Source organism: Suncus etruscus, chromosome 16 (genome assembly GCF_024139225.1).
Source record: "Suncus etruscus isolate mSunEtr1 chromosome 16, mSunEtr1.pri.cur, whole genome shotgun sequence".
Lineage (NCBI taxonomy): Eukaryota > Metazoa > Chordata > Mammalia > Eulipotyphla > Soricidae > Suncus > Suncus etruscus.
Genome location: NC_064863.1, coordinates 75,370,702 through 75,388,997, shown reverse-complemented (window position 1 = coordinate 75,388,997; position 18,296 = coordinate 75,370,702). Strand labels below are relative to the sequence as shown.

Here is an 18,296-nt window from a genome sequence, read left to right as displayed (position 1 = left end):
GTGGGTTTAGAGGTAGGGATGTGAATACAGGTCTTCAGCGAAAGAGAAAGCTGAGGTTGGAGGCTCCAGGACCTATATTTGGAGAAAAGGGACTCTACATCCTATAAGAAAAGTGCCCTTGAGGTATCATCCAGGAGGCTAATTCAGCTGTATAATCAATGGGCAAATAAAGATCTGGGGTCTGAGTGACTATCTTATGTTCTTTTGATAGAAACATTTGTGTTTTGAATATATCATTGAAAGAAAACAATTTAAGGTGAGAAGTACAATTGTTTGTATAGAGATTTTATATCTGCTCCTCTTTAAAATCTTAGTTATGATGTCCTGAAAAGTTCTTGTGAATCTATGATTTCACCTTCTATCCTAGATTTATTCTTAATATTGTAATATTAACCTGCTCGCTTAGCTAAGGATGATAGGCATTTGTGACCCTGTGCATCTGCATATATTTTTATTTTTTTAAATAAAGCTACATTTCAAATTGTGGCATATGTGTACGATGTTACAAAGTAAAATAATCTATATATTATGGGAGGAAAAAACACCAACTAATGCTATACCCTTTGAAGGCTGTTTCTTTGTAATAGGCAAGGAAATCAACTTGAAATATTTTTTTGTCAATGAAAGTGTATCAGATTCTATAACAAGAGGAAGAATAAAGGGGCCAGAGCTGTGGTGCAAGCTGTAAGGCGTGTGCCTTGCATGTGCTAGCCTAGGATGGACCGTGGTTCGATCCCCCAGTGTCCTGTGTGGTCCCCCAAGCCAGGAGCTATTTCTGAGCGCATAGCTAGGAGTAACCCCTGAGCATCACTGGGTGTGCCCAAAAACAAAAAATAGGTGGAAGAATAAAAAGAAAAGAAGAAAATGAAGTGATCAGAAAAAAAAAACCTCTTAGCTTTTCCTTGAGATTAATAAGGAATATGAGTAGTTTATTTCTAGAAAAGTAGAAATAGTTTATCTCTAGAAGATTTTCTTGAGTTATATTTTTGACTAATTTGGCTCTCTGCAATTTTGCTAAAATAATAAAATGATTTATTGTTCCTCTCTACAATATATCTTTCTTGCATTGTAAGTATTCCTTCTTAATAGTATCATATAATTTGAAGGACACTCAAAGGCACTCCTATCCATCCTCCTAACAATATGAATGATTTTAACATAAAACTTTTATTAAGAAGTGATAGATGTTTTAAGAAATAGTGATGTTTCTTATAAGAACCAAATGTTCAATATCATATATAAGCCCAATAAATTTAAGAATATGTTAGTTATATTACCAGTATAGTATAGTGCTTATTTAGTAGATAACCCTGTTCAAGTTCCTAAATGTTTCCCAACTTGTTACTTAAAGTGTTTTTCTCCATTCCACTATACCAGATTCAGTGAGATCTAGCTCATGATGGCCTTTATATAATATTTTACTAAATTTACATTATTTTACAACATTATACATAGTTGAGCTTTAGACATACAATGGTTTCTACCACTGATGTCAACTTCCTTTCACCAATGCTCCCAAATTTCCTCTGATACCATTCTCCCCACTCCCACCTCTTATCTTGACAATCACCATTTTAAGTTTTGTTGTTAAGATTTGGAGCTCATGATTTCAATTTTTCTGAACCTGGATTGCATATGTAGACATATTATTCCTTAACACCACTGACCTTCCAGCCTTTCTCCCCCTCTCCTGCACTCTATTTTTTTCTCACTATAATAAGATGCCAAAGGGTATCTAGGCGTTTCCTCATCAAGTTATTTTAAATAACACATACAAGTGATATCACCCATTGTTTATCCTTCATCTCTGGCTTACTTAATTTAACATGATATTCCAGTCCATCCATCGTGCAGCAACTTACATGATTTCATTGTTCCTTACAGTTGTGGAATCATTATGAATATATATATGTATATTTCTAGATATAAAACATCTTCAGTATTTATTCATCTGTCACTGGACATCTATGTGTACTCCATATTTGATACTTTACTGAAAGATGCAATAAAGAATGGTGTGCAAATATTTTTTGAATGAATGTTTTTTTTTGGTCCTGAAATTAGAAACTACATAGTGGAATTGCGACATATGGAAGTTTAATTCTAAGGTAATTGAGAACCCTCCATACTGTTTTCCATAAGTAGTGAAACAGATAACATCCCACTATCATTGACTAAGAGTTCCATTTTTTACCACATCCCCACCAACATAGATTATTCTCAGTATTTTTGATATATGCCCTACTCATTTGTGTAAGATGATATCTAGTTGTACTCTTGAGGTGGACTTCCCTAATAGTAATTGATGATGAAATTTGTATGTGACTTTTGTCTATCCATTGATCTTTGTCATAAATTTGTCAGGTCATTTCCACTCTCAATTTTTGAAGGGGAATTTAGATTTATTTTTTACAATATCTTTATTTAAGCACGATGATTACAAACATGTTTATAGTTAGGTTTCAGTCATAAAAAGAACACCTCCCTACCAGTGCAACATTCCATCAACAAAACCCCCCAACTCCTTCCTATCATGAGCTGGTCCTTCCAGCCCTCACCTCTATTATCCCTGGGAATTATTACAATAATGTCTTTTATTCTTCTTAAAACCTATAGATGAGTGGAAACTATTCTGTATCTGTATCTCTCCCTCTGACTTATTTCACTCAGCATAATAGTTTCCATGTACATCCATGTATAGAAAAATTTCATGACTTCAATTCTCCTGATGGTTGCATAATATTCCATTCTGTATATGTACCACGGTTTCTTTAGCCATTCATCTGTGGAAGGGCATCTTTGTTGTTTCCAGAGTCTGGCTATTGTAAATAGTGCTGCAAATTATATAGGTGTGCAGAAGATATTTTTGTATTGTGTTTTTGTGTTCCTAGGGTATATCCCTAAAAGTGGTATAGATGGAATATATGGGAACTCAATTTCCAGCTATACCATTCCATAGTGGAATCTCTATATAGTTTTCTACAAAGGCTGGACTAGACAGCATTCTCACCAGCAGAGAATGAGAGTTCCTTTTTCTCCACAACCCCACAAGCACTGATTGTTCTTGTTCTTTGTGAACACTCCTGAATTTCATTTGGAACAATAAACACCCATGAATAGCTAGAGCAACCCTTGGGAAAAGGAATACAGGAGGCATCATTTTCCCCAAATTAAAATTTTATTACAAAGCTATAAAGACAAACACTCAAATTAATGGAACAGACTTGAGTATTCAATGAATGTTCCTCAGACATACAATCAAGTAATCTTTGATAAAGGTGCAAGTAAGACAAAATGAAGCAGGGAAAGCCTCTTCAGCAAGTGGTATTGTGACAACTGGTCAGCCACATGAAAAAAAAAAAGTGAACTCAGGCTTTCATTTAACACCATGCACAAAGGTCAAATCTAAATGGATTAAAGACCTTGATATCATACCCAAAACCATAAGGTAGACAGAACAACACATTGGTAAAACACTCCATGACATTAAGACTAAAGGCATCTTCATGGAGAAAACAGCACTGTCCAAACAAGTGGAAGCAGAGATAAACAGATGGGACTATATTAAGCTGAGAATCTTCTGCATTCAAAAAAAATACTGAGTAGAATACAAAAGCCACCAACAAAATGGGAGAAAATATTCACCCAATACAATCAGAAAAGGAGCTTATATCTAAGATATACAAGGTACTGACAGAACTTAACAACAATAACAAAACTTTATTCATCAAAAAATGGGGAGAAGAAATGAACATACACTTCCTCAAAGAAGAAATACAAATGGACAATAGGCACATGAAAAAATGCTCCACATCACTAATCATCAGGGAGATACAAATCAAAACAACATTGAGGAATCATCTCATGCCACAGAGACTAGGTTTTTTTTAATTTTTATGCGTACTTTATATATCATGGATATCAATTCTTAGTCTGATATGTGGAGCGCATGATGAACTTTAGTATAGTCTTCCTTTTGAAAAATTAAAGAATACATGTCTTTTTTACTTGATTTTTGAGTTTTACCAAGTAGTGTGCTAATCTTACTCTGCTCAGAGACTATTTCTAGCAGGCTCATGGAATCATATAACATACCAGAGATTGAATTTGCATACACTCTGATCCCAAAATACATTTACTGTTATATTGTATGTTTCAGTATCTCACATGCTTATTGTTTCCCAATGCAATATTTACATGATAAAATATCTACAGTTGTACCACTGAGGTTAATGAGTTCCTGCCTTTTGGATCTCATAATCAGCATTAAGTTCCATTATTCTAGAATTCATTTATCCTTGAAGGTTTATGTGTGTAGGTAGTCTAGGAACAGAGTTTGTATTCTATGGGATATTTGAAACATAATATTTAATATTTAAAAAACTATATCTTGTAGAGAAAATTTTGGGATGAAGTGCCATTAAAATATAGATTTTTTTTTAAGCCTACAGCACCCGGTATTCCCAGGCAGTCTCCCATCTAAGTACTAATCAGGCCCGACTCTGCTTAGCTTCCAAGATCAGACAAGATCAGGCGTGTTCAGGGTGGTATGGCTGTAGACTAAAATATAGATAATTTAATGTTATAGTTTACTGCCCTTTATAGACATAATTATATAACTTAATCTTGGAATTTCTCAAATTATTTTCTTATTTCTGTTTGTTTTTGTTTTGGGGCCACACCTGGTGATGCTCAGGAGTTACTTATGAAATATACACTCAGAAATCATTCCTAGCTTGGGGGATCATATGGGATGCCGGGATCGAAACGTGGTTCATCCTAGTCTAGTGCATGCAAATCAGACTCCTTATTGCTTGTGCCACCGCTCCAGCCCCATCAAATTACTTTCTTAAGAAAAAACTTAATTTTTAATGAAAAAGCCCCTTTATCTATGAGTCTTTTATACAATGGAAAAATGCTAAAAGTACCATGCTGTATATTTTTTAATTATAATTGTTAAAACATTGAAATACGAAATAGTTTTCTGAGGAGCTATACGAGTTAAAATGCCGATTTTCAAGAAATATAAAATCCATAGCTCATACTAATTTTTAATAAAATTTTCTTGTGTTATAAGACTTTCAAGAGTTCATTTGGGAGGATGGTTTAGAGCAGGGGTCTTAAACTCATGGCCCATGGGCTGTGTGCGGCCCTCCATACAACATTTTGTGGCCCACGGCCGGCCTTCAAATATCACAGTATTTGTGATTATTTGCTTACCGAATAATCGCAATAAAAATCGCATTAGTAAGGAAAAAATTGCATTAAACATTCACATACCCCGATCAGTTCCTTTCAGGGTATACAGATGTTTAATGCAATTTTTTGTGATATTTTTCTTAATAATGTGATTTTTATTGTGAATATTTGGCAAGCTATTCTGTAAGCGAAATCCCTTATATGGCCCTGCCTCACCCCGACTTTGCCTCCTGGGGCCCCCACGTAAACTGAGTTTGAGAACCCTGGAGAGCTTTACTTGACATTGTTTGGCAATGATTAGAGAGTCTCAGGGCAGTAACAATTCCACTTGTCTTTATATATGCTTTCATTTAGTTTCTCTTCATGAAGGACTGACTTTCTTTTCACTATTCAGTTTTTGTAACCATGTGTATCTTTAAACACATTTGGGTCTTTGTCTATTTTCTAAGAAAATATTTGTGTAGCATAATATAAAATTGATGATAAGAAGAAGAGCAAAATCACATGAAAATGCCTATTTTCTTACCAAGTTTAACCAACCAATTGTTTTATAATTTATTATTAGAGTTGTTTGAGTTCTTAAGGTTATGGGACAGATTGTAAAATTTCACAATATAGGAGTGAGGAGAAAAGTAATTAGAAAATATAACTAGTACTTATGATGAAGACTTTCTTTGTGATTTTAGAAGTTCTGTTTCCTCGATGTCATTTTAATCTGTCTTCTGTGGTTAGTGGTCTTGGCCCTTGCGCTGAAACTCAGATGGAGCCTGGGATATCGTCTTTTGTTATGTTTCCAGAAGACCCATTCAGATGCAATTGCCTCAGTCAGGACTCTGGAATTAGAGGTCATGATTGTTGTGCAGGAAGTAGACCAAACCCTAGACTAGGGCTTTCTTGTTGGTCCCAGAATACATACTGCCTGGTCATGGTTCTATCAGCTGGTCATCTGTAGATCACGTTCTTGGCTTTTGCACAGCCCATAGTGTGGTAAGTCTTCTGATTTTGTTTTAGCATTAGTTGGTAAGGTAGGATAACCTGTTCTTATGTCCATTTGTTCCCAATTTCCTCATTGTCATGATATCATATTAGAACTGGCACATGTTGAAGTTTGAGTAGTATTCAGGATGTCCCAGATGGGCTTTGGTTCCTGTAGCTGTTGTGAAGAACTGTGTCGATTCTATGTCTGGGGTCCAGGATTCAAGTCTGGACGGTTGGTGTCTAATCTTCTGGAGTCTAAGATGGATCCACATGACATATTTTCAAGGTGGGAGATTCCCCTGTATTGTAAATAAGTATGAGTTCTTATCCCTAGTAGATAAGAGCTTGTTTATATACGCGGGATTTCTCCTTTTTTAGTGTGCCTTTGCAGGAAGAAATGGTGCTTCATTATATTGCCGGTGCATTTGGGGGTGAAAAGAACAGAGAAACAGGTCACACACCCAAAAAAACCATAAAAATAGAAATAAAAATATATATTTGCTCACATATGTATAGTGAAAAATGATTTTAAGTAAAATGAAATAAAAAATAAAGAGGTAGTGTTATACAGGTCTTATACTTATGATGGAAGTATAGGTTTTCCCATTGCCTTTTGAGATTTTCTTGTGGGGTGTGGGTTCCCAGGCGCCTTTTCATCGCACACCCTGCCCTTCCTGATTTCGTAAAAGATTTGGGGGGGGGTCTTGTGTAAGTTCCACTCCTTGACCTGTGCACAAACTGAGACCTCTAGATTTAGAGGTCTGTTTTTATCATCCAGATCGGAGCAGAAGTCTTCCATACGGCACAAAAACACCAAGGGGAGAGTAAATGAACTTGAAAGGAGTCTATAGATAATCCTGTGACAATTTATTGAAAGGGTAGAGAAACCCTGTATCTCTTAGGCCAAGGGGATTTCCGTTTTGGATGACCCTAATATTTACTGTGCCTATGCAGGGGTTGGGGGAAGAGACAAAAAACACTAAATAATACTTTTTTAAATTTTTTATTATTTTTATCTAGTTTTTGTTGATTTCTTTGTTTTGGGGTAGATATTAAAGTAGTTGTCCATTTTTTTAATTTATATATTTACTTTTTCTTTCTTCTTTTCTCTTCTTCCTCTTTGCGCCTTGTCCAATATTTCCTATCTCAAGACCATGGCAACTATGTGGTGCATATTTTTATTGCTGCAGTGCTCACTGGATATCTTATTTGATTCCTCTTTTTGAACTGTTGTGGTGTTTCACCTTCTTCTTTTCCCCTTTGTCCCTCAAACCAAGGATGAGAGTCTCTAGAATGACTCTACTCATAGTCGGCATAGTCGATTTTTACCCCATTATATTATTTTTCTCTTCCTCAAACAAAACCACATAACTTGAACTTTCTAGTCCCGCCCCCCAATTAGAGGGGGCAGTAATGGAGGCACCAAGACCAAATAGTTATAGGACCACTAAGTAATAAACTAGACACAGAAGGGACCACGCATTTTAGCAGCCCCTGGGGGGAGAGTGGAGGATATGGGAGGCAGGATGGGAGCAGACGTGGGAGGACAATTCGGTGGTGGGAATTCCCCTGATTCAATGTAAATATGAACCTGGAATATTACTGTGAACGATATGTAAGCCACTATAATTAAAATAAAAATTATATTTAAAAAAAGCAAAAAAAAAAAGAAAATATAACTAGTACTAAACCTGTAGGATTTTTATTTTGGTTTTCTAAGGTACATAATTAAACTATAAAGTCAGTATGCCATCGGAACTATACTGATACCAAAATCCTATGTAATGGAACTGTTAGGAGCTACAGAATTTGAAATAGAAAAGGTACTAAGTATTCTTGTGTGTTAAATCATGGTCACCTTGAAATTCAAGGAAAAGGCTAGACTTGATGTTTTCTTCCTTAATATAGAATTGTGTAGGTCCCTGAGCAGCCAATATATGTGAGGAAAAGGTAAGGGGTTTCTCCAGTAATAAAATAATAAAATAAAAAACAAATACTGAAAGTTACACTTCCTTTTGTAAGTATTAAAAGGTCAAAATGGGTTTTTACAGAGTATATATTGAAATAAAATTATCATACTCCTTTCTAATGGTATGGCAGCAATAAGGACGATGAAATTCACTTCCATAATTGCCAAAGATTTAGTATGAAGCTCACAAGAGTCATTTGTAGAATATTAGCTCACCATATATTGTGAATGATAGAACTTAATAATTAAGAGCTTTTAATTGATAGTCAAAAAACCCATCTACAGTTTTTAATACTAGGGGAAATATAATTTCCATCTTTATGTGCTTTTGAAAATTCACCTGTTTTTTATTCCTCTGAAAGAAATGAGGGTTAAAATAGCTATTTGTGCCTCAGGCCCTTTTTCTGAGTTTTAAACGATCTAATCTATTTGTTATTTGGACTAACCAGCAGAACGCACTTTTGGTGTCTATTGTCTGCTACACCTGAAATGCTGTTTTCATAGTGAAGCAGTCTGTCAACACTTATTTTTCTGAAGCAGGCTTTCTCATGTTCACTGCTCCACTGCTCTGTGAGTCCTGTTTAATCACACAAAAAAAGTTTATTCTTAGCTATAATTCTTTTTCTTTTCTTTTTCTTTCTTTCTTTTTTTTTTTTTTTGGACCATACCTGGTGGTGCTTAGGGGTTACTTCTGGATCTGCATTCTGAAGTTGCTCCTTGCAGGCTTGGGGGACCATATGGGATACTGAGGATCAAACCCGAATCCATCCCAGTTCAGCCTTACTGCTGTGCTATCACTCCTGCCCTGCCTAGCTATAATTCTTTTACATGCCATCATAGCAAGATTCTTAACTAATAAGTACTTCTGTTCTGGAGAGAAGGCTTTCATATAATCAAAGTAAAAATGTAGATGGCAGGGGCCAAAGTGATCTTACAGTGGTTAGTGCACTTACCTTGCTAGTGGTCAACCTAAATTTAATCCTTGATATTGATATGATCGCCTAAGCACCGCTAGGAGCAATTCCTGAGTGCAGAACTAGGAGTAACCCCTGATCATCACTGGGTGTAGTCCAAAACAAAATTAAGAAGAGACAAAAATGTACTTTGTAATAAGGCAGTTCATAATATTGTGGCAGATTATTTAATTCCTCAAACCAACAAGTTCTAAATGAGGAGACAAAGAGTAAGAGAAGAACAGAGTAGCAGGTTGAAAAACAAAGCAGTGGCTCTAGGAGATATTAGCTAGTTGTGGTAATCTATTATAGAGAACCTGAACTCAAGCCCTCATCCTACCTTAGACAGGTTCAGTTCATTTATTCCCTAAATTATTACTGGACTTCAATGACTTGGAGTTTATTGGCTTGTAAACTCAATGAATTACCATCACAAGACATTGAAAATTCATTAATTCTAACAACATAAAGACTTATTTTTTATTATTTAGTAGCCTAGCATAAAATAAGATTAGATGCATAATAAAAATTTACAACTATAGATAACAGATAGATAATAAAAATAAATACAGCTACTTTAGTAAATTATTCACAAAGAGAAACACTATTTAAGAAGATTAAAAGAAAAAGCACTGCCCATCTTACAGTTCATAGAGATGAATATTATAGAAGTTCCAATTGTAACAAAAGATGAGTAAGACATAGTTAAATAAAAAAGAAATTGGACCTCGGGCTGGAGATATAGCATGGAGGTAAGGCATTTGCCTTGCATGTAGAAGGATGGTGATTCGAATCCCGGCATTCCATATGGTTCCCTGAGCCTGTCAGGAGCAATTTCTGAGCATAGAGCCAGGAGTAACCCCTTAGCACTACCGGGTGTGACCCAACACCCCCCCCCATAAAAAAAGAAGTTGGACCCATGCGTAAGGCAGTGATTGGGGGCTTTGGGAAATTATATTTTAAATCAGATGGTATATATTATTTTTAACAGGGTAAATAATGAATATTATCAGAAATACCTTTTATGAGTTGTAATTTAAATAAATTGTTTATATGGCAGGAGTAGATGAAAAGAATGACAGATTCAGAGAAAATAATATCAATGTAATTGTTCCAATGACTCTTCTTTACCTCTGAAATGCCCTACTAAGAAATAAAACACTGCCAGGAGAGATTTTTCTTTGGAGCAGAGACAGTGCTTCCAAAACCAACCAACCAACCAACCATCCAACCAACCAAATAAATAAAATAAAACACATTTAAGTAAAAATATTCAAGATATGTGAAACCATTTTTAGAAGATACTTTATTTTAAGGTATAATTTAAATAGTTTAAATCTAATACTTCTAACCTATAAGAAGAGAAATTAAAATGTTATTTCTGTTATGGTAAATAAAAGCACAATTGGAAATGTTTCCTTTTCAAATTACATTTTCACATATTGCTCACTCAATGAATGGCATGATTTGTTTCATGAAAAAAATGAAAAATTCTCTTATTTTATCTTTGAGGTAAAATGTTTTTTTTTCCTTATTTTGTTTTTACCTCGAGGTTCTGAGGAAGGGGAGAGAGAGGAAAAGAAAGTGAGAAAACAGGCTTTTCCAAAGATGGAGAGAGCCTGAAATACACCCCTGAGTTAAAGTATGGAAATCCATATCTCAATAGAGGGAGATGTGGGTGATATTGCACACATGGGCTGGCAGCACATGCCTGAAATAGCAATGAGATTGATTATACTTAAAAGTACCACATAGTGTCTATGATTTGTGTTTGTAAATATGAAGACAATTCTAAACCTTTTTCTTGTAAAATATTTCTGAGGAATACAATCACAAACTCATAGCATGCATCAACTCAACAATATTTCTTTAGGCAATGATTCTCCATGGAATGTGTGCCATGTTTTTGTAGGTGAATGAATTAGAAATAACTTCTCATCTAAGAATACTTCTTTTCACTATATCTAACTTAGAAAGTATTATTCTAGAATACTCTAAAAATATTGTTGTAAAAGATTTGAAGCTTTGGTCCAGTAACTTTCATTATATATATAACTTCTAGATAGGTTCTCAAAAATAATGAGCCAAATTGAATCAAAGAAGTGTTTCACTCACTTGCATACTGACTTTCATTTAACCATGCTGTCCATGTTCCAATTCTGTGTTGCTATATATATGTATATGTACATGTATATATGCATGTATACACACACACACACACACACACACACACACACATATATATATATATATATATATATATATATATATATATATAGTCCCTACTGCCTACCACAAAAGAACCTCTGCTACATTATTCCCATTTCACAGATTTTTGGTTCCAGTTTTGGAACCACGCCCAGTGATACTCAAGGATTAATCTGACTCTGGTTTTGAACACTCCTGGCAATGTTTAGGAGACCATATGGGGTGAAATCAAAATCCTGGTCCGCTCATGCAAGTAAAAGTCCTACTCACTATACTACTGCCCCAGATTCATGAAAGTTAATCTTCAATTTTGTCCAGACTTTCCAGGTCCTTCATCTACCTTCACAGAAAAGAATTTCAAGAGGAGATGAATAGTGAAGAAAAATAAGTTTATTTGAGAAATAAGGGGAGAGAAAGATGAGTGGAAAAAGTCAAGTCCATATCTCATGCAGATGCCATTTTCCCCAAATGGACAAATGCACCATAAGAAAAAAAGGAAGGAAAGATGGAGCTGGAGCAATAGTAAAACACATTGAGCTCTTGCCTATGCATATGGCTCATCTGAATTTAATTCCCTGTACCCATATTGTCCCTCAAGTACTACCAGAAATAATCCCTAAGTGCAGAAATAGGAGTAAGACTGAGCACTGCCATGTGTGGACCAAAAGGCCACAAAAGAGAAAACTTGATACATATTTAAAAGAGAATAATGATCAAACGCATGCTTATTTTTCTGCCAAGTAGTTTATATTTCAGTGTCTCAAACTGCTGCCTAAAGTTTATTGCCAGATTGTTTGACAAAGGTGAGTTTGGAGTTGATGGATCATTGAGGTTCTCAGTGTGGACACTTTATATTAGCGTGGAACCTCTCCTCCTAGGGGCTTTGAGCCAAGCCTCAGTGTCAAGAATTGTGCTTCTCCAAGGTTTTTTCATGTCTCCTTGGATGGGTCTCAATGTGGGTTTTTGCTTTGTTTGTATTGTTTGTTAGTTTGTTTGATTTTTAGTTTTTGCCTTTGGGGCTGGTTTAAGTTTCCAGGGCTATTTATTTTTTCTCCCAATAATTATTATTATGGCCCCCAAATCTCTCCCTGCCATATTCATTTTGTTTGTTTGTTTAGCATTATTGGGTCCTGCAGTTAGACTAAGTTGTTACTGAGTGATATATTCAACAGGAGCATTTGAAGAGCCCTTTTCTATTCTCAATTTGCTTATCTGTGTGACTGTAGGGAAATGACTAATAAGAGATCACAGAGAGATCAGTGATCATAATAGGACAAGTCAGCAGGATTTGCTTTTTATTTGTTGATTTCTCACCCAGGATTTTTATGTTCCCTTCCTTTTTTTTTTTTGTTTTGGCATTTTGTTTGTTTGTTTGGGGCCACAGAGTTTTTAGCTCATGAATCTGCACTCATGAGTTACTCCTGTTGATTCTGATCATGACCATAATGGATGCTGGGGATAAAACCCTGTTTGGCTGCAAGCAAGGAAGCACCCCTACCTGGTGTACTATCTCGCTAGCCTCAGTTTTTTTCCAGCTGGTTTGTCCTATATCATTGAATCAAATGTGGTCTTTGTCTGCAGACTCTTATATTATAAGCTGTTTTCTCAGATTTTTAAATTAATGCTTTTCTTTAGAACTATCACTTGCACATTTGTGGTATGTTTCCCCCCCCCCCCCAAACCCCCTTTCTGTCCTGTCTCCATCCCAAAACTCTAACTTTTATGATATTTGAGAAGAAATTAACCTTTACCTATTGAACACAGAGGAGAGTGGAAATAGTGCCTGAGGCATATGTAATTAATTTTAAATAATTTTAGTAAAATTCAACTACCCATACTACAATTTCACATATATTGAGCAAAAACAATGCATCCTAATAATGTATAAAAGACTTTAATAATTACTGTCTTTGGTGCAATCTTTTTAAGTTACACCAGCACAATTGAAAACTTACGCCTTCACCTAATGTATCAAACTCCTTTTTTTTTTTTGTAAAAAGAAAAGGATAATAAATCTGCTATAATTATATAGTGGCATGCAGATATTGTGTTGAGTACTTCTGTAGTTTTTTTTTTTCTTATTTTTTTTTTCTGGTCCCAAATCCATTTTTTTTTGTAATGGTTTTTATTTATTTTTTTTCCAAACAGAAAAAGCCATTTTAATCACACATATACATTCATAGGACTTTAAACAAAATGTAATATAAAATATAAAAAAACCCAAAACCCCACAACAAAAAAAAAATTGCATTTACTTGTAAACTGCTTAACAACTGGTGGGTTGGCTGACAGGGCTGCCCAAGAAAAGCAAAAGCAGATATAATGAGGTACATTTTCAATGAATAACCACCACAGATCATGTGAACTGCTCTAGCAGCCCAGTCACCTGTTCCCCAATCTCGCCTCCTTAGAGACAAACCAGGGCAGTCCTCCCATGAATTGAGGGCTCCAGCTATCTCGATAAGCACCTCAAAGAACAGACAAAACAAACAATCCAACAAAAAAAAAAAAAAAAACAAAAACAAAAAAAAAAAAAAAAAACTAAAACAAACAAACAAAAATCACGCCATGGTCTTGAATTAAGAAACATGGTATAGCACATAACGAAAGAAAAGAAAGAAGAAAAAAAATAAATAAATATAATTGGGGACACACACTTTCAATAATCGCACCCAAACAGAAAAATCAACCAAATAGATAAAATAAAATCAAAAATTAAAAATAACAATAATAAATAAAGGTAATATATATATTTATATAAAAAATAACCAAAATTTTGTGCTTTTTGTAATTTGTTTTTTCCCTCCCTGCCCAGGCACAGTAAATAAATTTTTAATACTATATACGCTTCAGAAATTTCTAGAAAGAGATTACCTTCCCACAAATATTATTTGGCCTTTCTTATAAATATAAGCAGACTTAAACTAGCTCTCTTCCCTTGATCTGTCTGTGAAAACATCTTTACCCTGAACCATGTGATACTCACGAATTACCTCCCTGTGAACTTTTGTCTTAAACACCTGGAAGTTTTATTTTAAATGAAAAACAGAGCTGAAAATGCAGTCCATTTCTCTGGTAGATGACTTGCTCGAGCAGCTGTAAGATCTTGAGTTTGGGGGCTAGAACTGATAGGGTGAAGTGCTTGTCTTCCACAACAGATGACCCAGATTCAATCCCCTGGCATCCCATATGGTCCCCTGGAGCTTTCCAGAAATGATGTCTGAGTGCAGAGCCAAAGTAACCCTTGATCACAGACAGGTGAGGCCCACCCCCCAAAAAGATCTTGAGTTTGATCTCAGCAAAAAAAAAAAATTAAAAAGGTAAAACACATTACATAATTCCTCAGCTAAGAATTTACAGTATCTTTCTAACCCTATTCAGAATAAAATTCATACCACTCCCTGTACCTTGTAAGGCTTACTGTAGTATTCCAAAATTTGTTGTCATAGTAATAAGGAGGTTGTTTTACTTTGTATACCCACAGCATGTATGTGCATTCATGGAAAAATCTTCATTTCCAACTTTTCTTGGTGACATCAATCAGCTCTGATAAGAAAATACAGATTTGTTTCATAACTACAGCTTGGAAAATATTTCTATATTCTTCCCCACCAATTTTTTATGATTCTATTATAGCAAATGTATCTATATCTGAACCCCTTTCCACTCTGTTCAGCCCTGCTGAATTCCTTGCTGTTTTTCTCATGAACAGCAAACAAATGCCCCATCCTGACTTTCCTGATATATCTTGTGCTTGGAACACTCTTTTTTCAAATATCCACCAGACTTCCTGCATTACTTTACTCAAATCTCCACTCAATTGTTCTCAAAAGAAACACATTGAATGCATTTCAATGTGTTTTGGACTCTAGTAAATAATGCTATTTATCCCTACAGTATAGTCAGAAGTAAAATAGGTCAATGCAGAATAATGAGTTATCCACATTTGAAGCTCATTAGAACCCATATCAAAATAGCAACTCACTCATATGGTAGAAGCCTGCTTGAAGGAGATGGCTTGTGGAGGGAGGGAAAATGAGGGGAAATCAGGTATGCTGATCCTGTCAGCTGGCAAGGGTCAACTTCCTCCTCCCAGTGCCTTCAGGATTGAGGATGTTTCCCCAAAGCTGATGGCTGGGAAAGAAGGGGGGTTCAGGCTGAACAGAGACAGTTTCTATTCCAACAATGCTCACATAAAACAAGAAGAACAAGCATTGTGACAGAAAAAAGCCAGAGGTGAGTACAGCCCAAGGGAGAAGATACGCATAGACATTGGTGTTTAGGAATGTCTCCAGAGCAACACAGTGTTGACATGCAATTTCCTCCCTTAACCAGAGTTCTCTGTGAGGGAGTAGAGATGGGCACAGTAATCAAGACTGATTAGTGATCACTTAATTGTGGGGAAGATGGCATCACTTTTTCTGCTGTCCTCCTTCATCCTTGGTATGGTGGTGTCTCTGAAAAGTTCCACCTCAAGGAGAATCCCTGGAAGAGTTTCTCTATGAAATTCCGTCTGCTAAGCGAATTTGGGACCAGTGTCACAGGCAGGAATCAACAATCAGGAATTATTCAGGGGTGCAAAAATAGATGGAAGTCTGTGTGCAAAAATTTCAGGTTCAACAGAAGGTTGGGAGAACTTTTAGATTACTAGGGGAAATAACTCTCTAGGAAGGCTTATGTATCATTTGGGGCTTACTAGTAAGAAAGGAACCCCCCAGGCATTGTGTTAGAGCATTAGTTTCAAAGGTGAAGGTGACCACTCAAAACTGGCTAGCAAAAGACTAGCATTATCAAGTATGCACAGGTAAATGATAATTCTGCTGCAAACAAAACAAAACAAAAAAATACCTGGAGGAGAGGAGAGAAGGAAGGAGAATAAATCTGTAGTGACAGCTTAGAACTGTTAGTCACCTACAGATAGACAAGGTCAGAAGATTAAAGAGTTTTGGAAGCTATCAATACAAATTTCAAATAGTTAGATTTATAGTTGGAGTTGATAACATCTAAGACCAAAAGCATAGTTAGTTGTTTGTTAATATTTGGCTAACAAATAGATATTAAATAACTAAATGAATGGGAAAAGACTTGGATATTAGGTGATTGGTGAGTCAATTATCCGAAGTTTTCAATTAAAAAATTAGAAATATCTCATTTTCAAGGAGTAGGAAATGGAACTCTCATTTTTAAGAACGATTAAATATTTTGTTGGTAAACACTAACAAATTGTGGGCCAGAGTGGTGGTACAAGCAGTAGGGCATTTGCATTGCACATGCTAACCTAAGATGGACCACGGTTCAATCCCCCTGATCCCATATGGTCTCCCAAGCCAGGAACAGTTTCTGAGCACATAGCCCGGAATAGCCCCTGAGCATCACTGGGTATGGTCCAAAAACCAAAAACAAAACAAAAAAACCCTAATAAATTGGTTATCTAACATCTGAGAAAACTGCAGAAAATAGGGGGGGATTGAGAAAACAGAAATTAACTTCCTTGTCAAGCCACTGGAGCATTATTTAATTAAATTTTAAAAGTTATACTCTGGTCATATATAATTTTAACATGCATTATTAACAATCAAAGGTACCCCCGACCATTTAATGCAATGATGTCTGCAACAGCACGAGTGCTTTTCATGACACCTTATAATACAATATTTTGCATGCTATAAGTTCTCAGGATAGTTTTTTCAAATTATCTGGCATATTTGTTATGTAAATGTACATATATGTATATATGTAAATATGTTTCACTGGTTTTCTCTTGAAACAAAGTATATCTGAAATTAATTATAAACTAAATCGGAACCAAGGGTACTTTCCTTGCTCCTATCAAAGAAACTGTGACTGATTTAAACAAGTTAGTATTCCCCTCATTAACTTTGACCAAAGATTAAATTTAAATCTGAGATAGAAAATATTAAGTTGGGGTCGGAGAGATAGCATGGAGGTAAAAGCGTTTGCCTTGCATGCAGAAGGTTGGTGGTTCGAATCCCGGCATCCCATATGGTCCCCTGAGCCCTGCCAGGAGCGATTTCTGAGCATAGAGCCAGGAGTAACCCCTGAGCACTGCCAGGTGTGACCCCAAAACCAAAAAAAAAGAAAAAGAAAAGAAAAAAAAAAAGAAAATATTAAGTTCACTATGATTATAGTCTATGAAGCTCTGTTATTCTTGCTTATATTTTTAAATCATAGGAGAGGTTGATTTTTGTCCCCAACTCATTTTCTCTTACGACGAAATATATATCATTGAGTACTGTAAAAAAAAATCACTTGCTTTGTGTAGAATATTTGCCCTTCAAAGTCACATGCTTAAACGAATGCCAGAACACTGTAGAAGTAATTATAACAGAGCTCTTAATTTTGGCTGCAAAATAGATTCACCTGCAGAGGTTGAAACTATCCTTATGTCCAGATCTTTCTCAAAGGCAGTTAAATGAGACTTTTTTTTCTTTTTGAGTTTTGGACCACACCTGGTGACACTCAGGGTTTACTCCTGGCTCTGTGCTCAGAAATCACTCCTGGCTTGGGGAATCGTATGGGATGCCTGGAATTGAACCCAGGTCCGTCCTGGGTCAGCCGCGTGCAAGGCAAACGCCCTGCCACTGCCGTATCGCTCCAGCCCCTAACTCAAACTTCTTGACTGTGAGATCTAGGTGTCAATATCTCTGATACTCAGACATTATGTATAGCTCAGAAGCCCTTTTGGCTGAGACCAATTTGATTGACAATGATAAGTATCTTCAACTGCTTTTTAGGTTCTTGCAACCACAAAGATGGCAGCATAACAATGCGATGCACATCCCAATCTATGGCGTGGAGATTTTGTAATTCTAGTCCTCATTCCCCGGCGGTAGCAGACAGCATTGACTACTTCCCTTCCTGTGCTGTCACTTTTTTTTGTTTGAGAAAATATTTAAATATATTTATTTCATAACCTAGCAGGAATTGTATCTTAAGCACCAAGTGGATGGAAACTATGCAAAGAACAT

The 18,296-nt window shown here is 35.8% G+C and overlaps 1 protein-coding gene and 1 pseudogene across 7 annotated transcripts in view; one reads left to right on the top strand and one right to left on the bottom strand.

Annotated features, from left to right (window-relative positions):
* MAPK10 (mitogen-activated protein kinase 10) overlaps positions 1–18,296 on the top strand; it is a 232,020-nt gene that overhangs the window by 172,422 nt on the left and 41,302 nt on the right. The window lies entirely within an intron of this gene.
* Positions 4,443–4,561, bottom strand: LOC126033267 (uncharacterized; annotated as a pseudogene).